The sequence below is a fragment of the Protopterus annectens genome, chromosome 8.part0 (assembly GCF_019279795.1).
Source record: "Protopterus annectens isolate FY-2018-M chromosome 8.part0, PAN1.0, whole genome shotgun sequence".
In the NCBI taxonomy this organism is placed as follows: Eukaryota; Metazoa; Chordata; order Ceratodontiformes; family Protopteridae; genus Protopterus; species Protopterus annectens.
In genome coordinates, this window is record NC_056741.1 from 305,905,242 (window position 1) to 305,912,447 (window position 7,206).

Consider the following 7,206-nt stretch of genomic DNA (forward strand, 5'->3'; position numbering starts at 1 on the left):
ATCCCTAGGAGAGTCCTGGTAAAAGCTCTGAGACTTTGGGAACCACATCTTCTTTCCCATCTTCTAATTCCTATAAAAGGATCTTTGAAGAATGCAGAAGCAGATTCTCACTGTAGAGAGAGTCTTATTATCCTGCTGACTGCTGGTAAGTGTGTCTTTAAGTCTGGGTACAAAAAGTGTGAATCTGTCATGGGGGCATTAACAAAGGACATTTTGAAGCCTCCCACAAAGTTACAAAAATGCATCCAGGCATGATGACGTATGGTGATGCTGGAGCCTACTTCCCCAGCTGTACCATCAGCTGTTTTGTAGAGCAGTCGCATGACTATGTTGCAAGTTGACTGTAGTATAGATAGCTGAGAGTCCACCATCTTATGGACATCTTCAGGTAAAATACTTGAAAGGGATTTGGAGAGTTCCTTAGTCAAATCCCTCTGTAACCTGGTCACATGAGCCAAATAATTCAGCGATTTAACAGCAAAAGTTACTAAAGCATAAATTCATCTGCCAAACCTGTCCATCACCCTAGACAACCTGTTAGGAGGATGGACAGAGGACATTTCTTCAGTTAATTCCTTTTTTAAGGATGCTGCTACCACTGTAACATCTTCTGGAGGACCATTGCTCCAATGTTTTCTGTCTGTTGGAGTTGCCAAAATTCTGTCTGCCTTCTTAGGGATGGGCTGCACTACATCAGTGTCCTTCCATGCCTGCTGAGCCATGAGATGAATAAGGAGGTCAAAGGGTGGTACCACCCAGGACGATGCTGTCCTAGAACCAAAAGCTTCCAAGAACACTGACTCATTGGGTGCTTTATCAGTTCAAGATTTTGCAGAAGATGATGTCTTCTGAGGGAGAGTGGGGGGAATCCTACACCTTCATCCAAATCAGTGCCTTCTGTGAAGGAGTCTGGAGATGAGTCTATGTGCTTCCATTTGCAAGTCTGCATCTTCTGTACCATTTCTGGTGAGGGATCAGTGGGATTGGAATCAGAGTGGGAGCTAACATACCATGGAATCTCAAAAGCTTGTGGTTATGACTGTCCCTGTCCATCAGGATGATATAAGGAAGAAGAGTCAGAGTCCTGTTGAGGTTTAGGTGGTGCTGAACTGGCTGATGGGGCCTTCTCCTTAGGCATAACTAGGACCCTGTGAAAAGCCTCAAAAGCCAAGGGATACAGTCCACTCTGAAGGCCTACCTCTGTCCAAGGACAATGCAGATTCCTCTGTGCTGATGCACCTCAACCTCAAAGCTGACCTTGGATCCAAGCTGTCAAGGGCAAATGCTCCAAGAGGTAGGGATGGCTACAATAACCTCAGTGTGAATCCTTCCTCTTGAACCATGGTACCAATGTTTCATCTCTGAGTCTCTCCCTGATCTAATGACATTGGAGTCGAGAGAGAAAGGGATGCTGTCAGGGATTGAAGTAACCATGACTGTGAACATTGACAAAGGCACCTTGCTGGAAGATGGAGCCCAAATGACTGGTTCCAGTGTAGGGTGGACTGGTACCAGAGGAAACAGTGGAGGGTATGTTGGATCAATACTTGGTACAATACCAGTGGATGATACCAAGAGAACCCCAATTGGATCTGTCTTGAGAAACTTCTTTATCATTCTATTATATCCTCCTCAGTAAGACTTCAGGATGACTGAGAGGACAAGGCAATGGAATGTGGTCAAGAAAATCTTCTTTTTGGAGTATACGAGTATGGAGTTTCAGGCTTTCAGGTTCCGGTGAGAACTGATGCTGAGAAGAAGAGGAACAGTGTAGTTGATGGTTCTGACCTCCAAGCCAATTTTGGATCCAGTCCAACTAGAACTGTTGGATCCAGAGAACATTTCCTGGCTGAATCTGATCTAATTTTCACAATCCTGTCTGACTTTTGTTTCTCTTTCTCTTTGTCTCAGTCCTTATCCTTTGATTTAGACTTCTTCATGCTCTGAGGTGGAGAAGCAGAAGTAAAAGAAGAGCCTGTTGAAGTTGAAGTCCCTCTCCATGGAGGGAGTCATTTTTTTCACAATTAGTTCTTTACATCTAGTCTGAAGGGCCCTAGCACTAAAGGATGCACAGATTTGACAACCCAACTCTAGGTGGGCAGGACCTAAATAAACACAAACAGATGTGGGTACTGAGGAGATAGCTTGTGCCCACATTGAGCACATTGCTTAAATCTTTGAGAATCTGACATGTCAAAAGCACGACACATGGATAAACTGGCAACCAGTAGAAATAAGTTGTTCTACATCTATTACTGTAATATCAACAACAACATACTAGAAGCTTATGAACTAGAGTAAACTTATCTACTACTTGTAGAAAAATTGCTAAATACTTATCTAAACTACAACACACTATATAACAACAAACCTAACCTACAAGTTACCTAACCTTTCATTACTGAGAAAAAGTCTAAAGACACACTAAATAACATTTTTATCAAGAGAACTAGAGAGTTCAAACGGAATGATGTCTCAACACCAAAAGGACACATTCTGTCAAAAATGGAGCCCTTGAGAACTCATCTAAAGTCCTCAGCAGCAAATGAGATCTGAGGTATTAGGGTAGAGTACAAGGAATTATGAGTAGGGCAGGAGTCAGAGCCCTGGGGCCAAAAGAAGCTTCAGAGTAGATGCCAAGGTTGGGTCTGACACCACAGGTGTTGAATCGGCTGAGAATAGACAACACTGGATAAAATTTTAAACTAACAGGAAAAAAGAGTGCTCCCAGTTAAAAAAATACAATACAGTCTTATGACAGTCCGTTAAAAGACAAGACTCCTAGCTTTAAAATAACTTTGTTGAAGAGGAAAGTATTAATAATAAAACTAAAATTATTGAAGGGAAGGTTTTCCTCCAAAAAACTTGTCTACTGAACAAAAGAGCAGAACAAACTGACTGTCAAACAATGAAAGGTTCAGAGGAGTGTACTCTTTGGTAAGAGTAAAGCTCTAAAGGGCTTGGCACCCAAACTTGTCTCTTAGTCAGCTCAGTTTGAGCTGCCAGACAGTTTGGGTTAGTGGACAGTTTCCTGAAGTTTTGGAAGCTCGCCAGCTATCCTTAGTAGGATATAACATATATAGCTAAGGACTGCAGCAGTGATCAATATGATGAACATCTTGAATTACTCTTAGCTAGAGAGAAGGCAGATTCACAGCTGATAACTAAGTGGGCAGTTTGCACAAAGGCCTTCTCAAGCACATAGAAAAAAGTGTGAGGTATTCTATTTTTGTTAATATACAAAAAAGTAGATGTATTTATTAAAGTTCTTATAGCTGTACATCTATCACCCTGCCTGATGATCTTCCAAGCACAACAGCATGGGCAGGACTGAGCATACACATGGGTAGGAGATGATCTGAATTGGGAAAAAAGTCACTCGTTTGTTGAATGCAGTTGCATAAGAAAGAGAATTAATTTTGTTGTTTAATATGAATAAATATTTTGTTTGAAGCAAAAAAGATCTGAGAGTACTAATGAATCAGGTGTTGGTAATAATGCTTAAAGAACGGAAATGTTTTTATATTGTACATCAGATGTAAGCGTAGCAAATGCTCATGTTATAGATAGCTTAATCAGGGCAGTTATATGAGTCAACTGAAATATTTGTTTACAGTTCACTGAATGTTATTCAGTAGGATTTATGGTCATGACTTATCTTAGTAGTCTGATTGTTGGAGTTTGCTAAATAATATTCTTTGTATGTATGAATAAAATTGTTTTAAAAAAAACAACTAACAAACGAAATAGTTAAATGTTGTACTGTGTTATTTACAATAATATGAAAATGTTATGTGTTACTATTTCAATAACGTTGGAATACCAGTTTCTAAATTTTATATCCTTGTTTTTTGTGAACTTTTTACAGCACCCTTTTTGAATTAAGGGGGTTGTGTTTAATGGTTTAGATATACTGGACCAATGACTGCAGACGTTATTCTGAAGTGTGTCATAACAAATCAAGTTTGCATTGCACTGAAGAACTTGGCCAGCATTTTTTTAAGTCTACAAACTTCGTTCTAATTATGGCAATGAGTACCTCAATGTGCTTATCAGTAGCATGTTTAAGAGCCAGACTTGGACATCGCGGAATGATTTATAAACTTTAGCCTTTCAATCAGTTGTGGACTGCTGCATTGTGCTGCTCATGAATATTTGAACATTTTAAATGTTATAAGATATGATAATGGTGATGCAACAGTTATTAAATACCTTCTGAAGATTTATGGTACACATTCTTGCAACTGTCCTAGCTACTGATTTAGGATGCTTCACATGTGTGGTTAACCATACAAGTAATTATAAAATAATGTACTACAGTCAAAATGTGCAAAGCTTTCATGATTTTAACTACAATAATATTACATTTATAATACAAACATCAGGGCGATATAGTTGTTGTAATTATTAAATGTCACATTAAATATTTGTGGCGCATACCTTTGAAATGGTATTGCATACCGGAAACTATCGCCCTATAAGCCTAACTTGCCTGGTCTGCAAAGCTGTGGAGCGTATCATCACGGAACTCATAAACAAAGACATTGGGAACCTCCAAACACTGGATCCTACCCAATTTGGCTTTGTTAAGGGCAGATCTTGCCTCTTGAACCTGGTCAATTTCTTTGAAACAGTCACCAAGGCCATAGACGATGAAGAGAAGGTAGTCCACACAGCCTACCTTGACCTTGCAAAAGCCTTCGACACAATACCCCACTCGGGCATCATAAATAAGCTAAAAAAAAAAATAAGCTCACCAGCTTAAATATCAACTCCTATGTCACAAGATGGGTTGCAAAGTGGCTTAGGGATAGAACCCACATGGTCAGAATTGCAGGTGCCATGTCAGACTCTAGACCAGTTACAAGTGGCATCCCACAAGGCTCAGTCCTGGGACCTCTTTTGTTTGGTATATATTTCTCTGAGGTACAGGCTAACACAGGAGGACTATGGCTGACAAAGTTTGCAGATGACTGCAAACTGGGGCCATAATCGACTCGCCGGCTGACAAAAGCATCCTCCAAAAAGGTCTCACAGAGACGGATCACTGGTGCCAGAGCCATGGCCTAAAGCTAAATGCCAAAAAGTGCATAGTCATCCCCTTTGGGAAAAACAAAGTGCCTACAAATTACCACATAGGTGGTAATCCATTAAGTACGGAAGAAGTAATTAGGGATTTGGGGACCCAAGTAGATTGCAACCTCTCCTTTGACAATCACATTGCCAAAGTGGTTAGAAAGACATTCTATATAGCCCACCTTATCATGAAGGGGTTCACATCTAGATCAAGAGAGGTCATTGTGCCCCTCTACTCATCACTCATCAGGACCATAATTGAATACAATGCCCCATTTGGGATGTACCTTACCTGACACCTGCTACAACTAGAAAGACCCCAAAAGTACCTCACCAAGAGGATCAAGGGACTCAAACAGATGCCCTATGCAGTTAGGCTAAAGAAGCTCCAGCTCTACTCAGTTGCTTACCGCCTACTCAGAGGCGATCTGTGCCTGACGTATAAAGCCATGTCCAACCCAGAATTAATGGACATGCTCCACCTCAAGAATTCCAAATCCATCAGAACTACATGCTCCAGTGACTTAAACCTCAGCACAGAAATAAATAGAACATGCTGGAGCTACAGATTCATATCCCAGAGGCTCCCCTCACTGTGGAACAAAATCCCAATCCATGTCAGACAGAGCCCCTCCATGACCCACTTCAAGAAGAATCTTGAAGTTTGGATGGGAGATCGTAAATTTACCCCTGGGATATCTTATGTGTCACTGCTAGACAGAGGCACGGTAAACTAACCTTAAATGGGCTATCTTCTGTGACCTACTATACAGAGGCACAGTCAACTAATCTAAGAAGGGTGGCAAAAGCCAAACGCACTCTGACTAAGCTTGTAAATGCCCTAGGGCAGATAGCCTAGTATCAACCTATGAACCTATGAACCTAAGAACCACACTGATTTAGGATTATGTTGACTTTATGTTTAATATGTAGAGTAAGCCAAAGGGGATTTTAGGGATTTAGCAAAGTGTGCCAATTTTCTCATGATTTTTTATTATACTAATGTTACAACTATGGTGTAAACTTGTTTTTGGTATTAATTAAGTATACTGTGAATTTTCATTTGTATGTTAACCTAACATGTACATTCTCAATGCACCTCCAAAGGAATTCAAGTGTGTTTATAAGTGATTGCATTTTGTGGGTGTGATAAAATTCTCTTCTTAGTTTATGAGTGGAATGTGAATATGAGATGGGGTGTACATTTCTCATGAATCTTCAAAGTGGAAATTTTGATCATACCTCTCAACTGCCACCGATTTTGACTCAGATTTTACCTCTGCCCCTCTTAATCCCTCCTAAAACTTGTAACTTTTAGTGAAAAGGTAATAAATTACACTTAAATAATCGCAATAATTAGAGAGTTATCAACTTTTTATGTCAGAAAATGTATATAAATTCACATTTTCTTATTCTTTCAATGTCTCAGATTGATAGTACTAATATTTTTAGTGTCTCTGATTATTTCAGGACTTGCCCCTTATTCTGTTGAGATGAGAGCTATGAGTATGATACTGTTAGTATATGTAGTGTAATGGATGAATGTTCATGATTTTATTTAGTTGAACAATGTATATGCCTGGATCAGAAGTTGTGTTTAACCATGAATTTCATATACTATTTAGACAGAAATAGTTATTTATTGGAACATGTAAAGTGTCAGTGTGAGATTATCTATAATAAATATTAAAATTCTGGTGTTATATTCAATTATGTTTTTAGGATGGTTAAGATGCAGGGAGTCAAATTAATCAGAGGACAACACTTGATGCATAAGATTGTTTAGGATTAAGTGAAGGAATTATTGGTTAGTATTATATCTATTTTTATTGTGAATGGCAGTGGAGTTTTTAACTAGATTGTTTAATGAAATCTTGGAAAGTGAGAGGATGCCTGAGGAATGGAGAAAAAGTGTTTTGGTACCGATTTTTAAGAACAAGGGTGATGTGCAGAGCTGTAGTAACTACAGAGGGATTAAATTGATCAGTCACAGCATGAAGTTATGGGAAAGAGTAGTGGAAGCTAGGTTTAGAAGGGAGGTGATGATTAGGTATCAGCAGTATGGTTTCATGCCAGGAAATAGCAATACAGATGCAATGTTTGCTCTGAGAGTGTTAATGGAGAAGTACA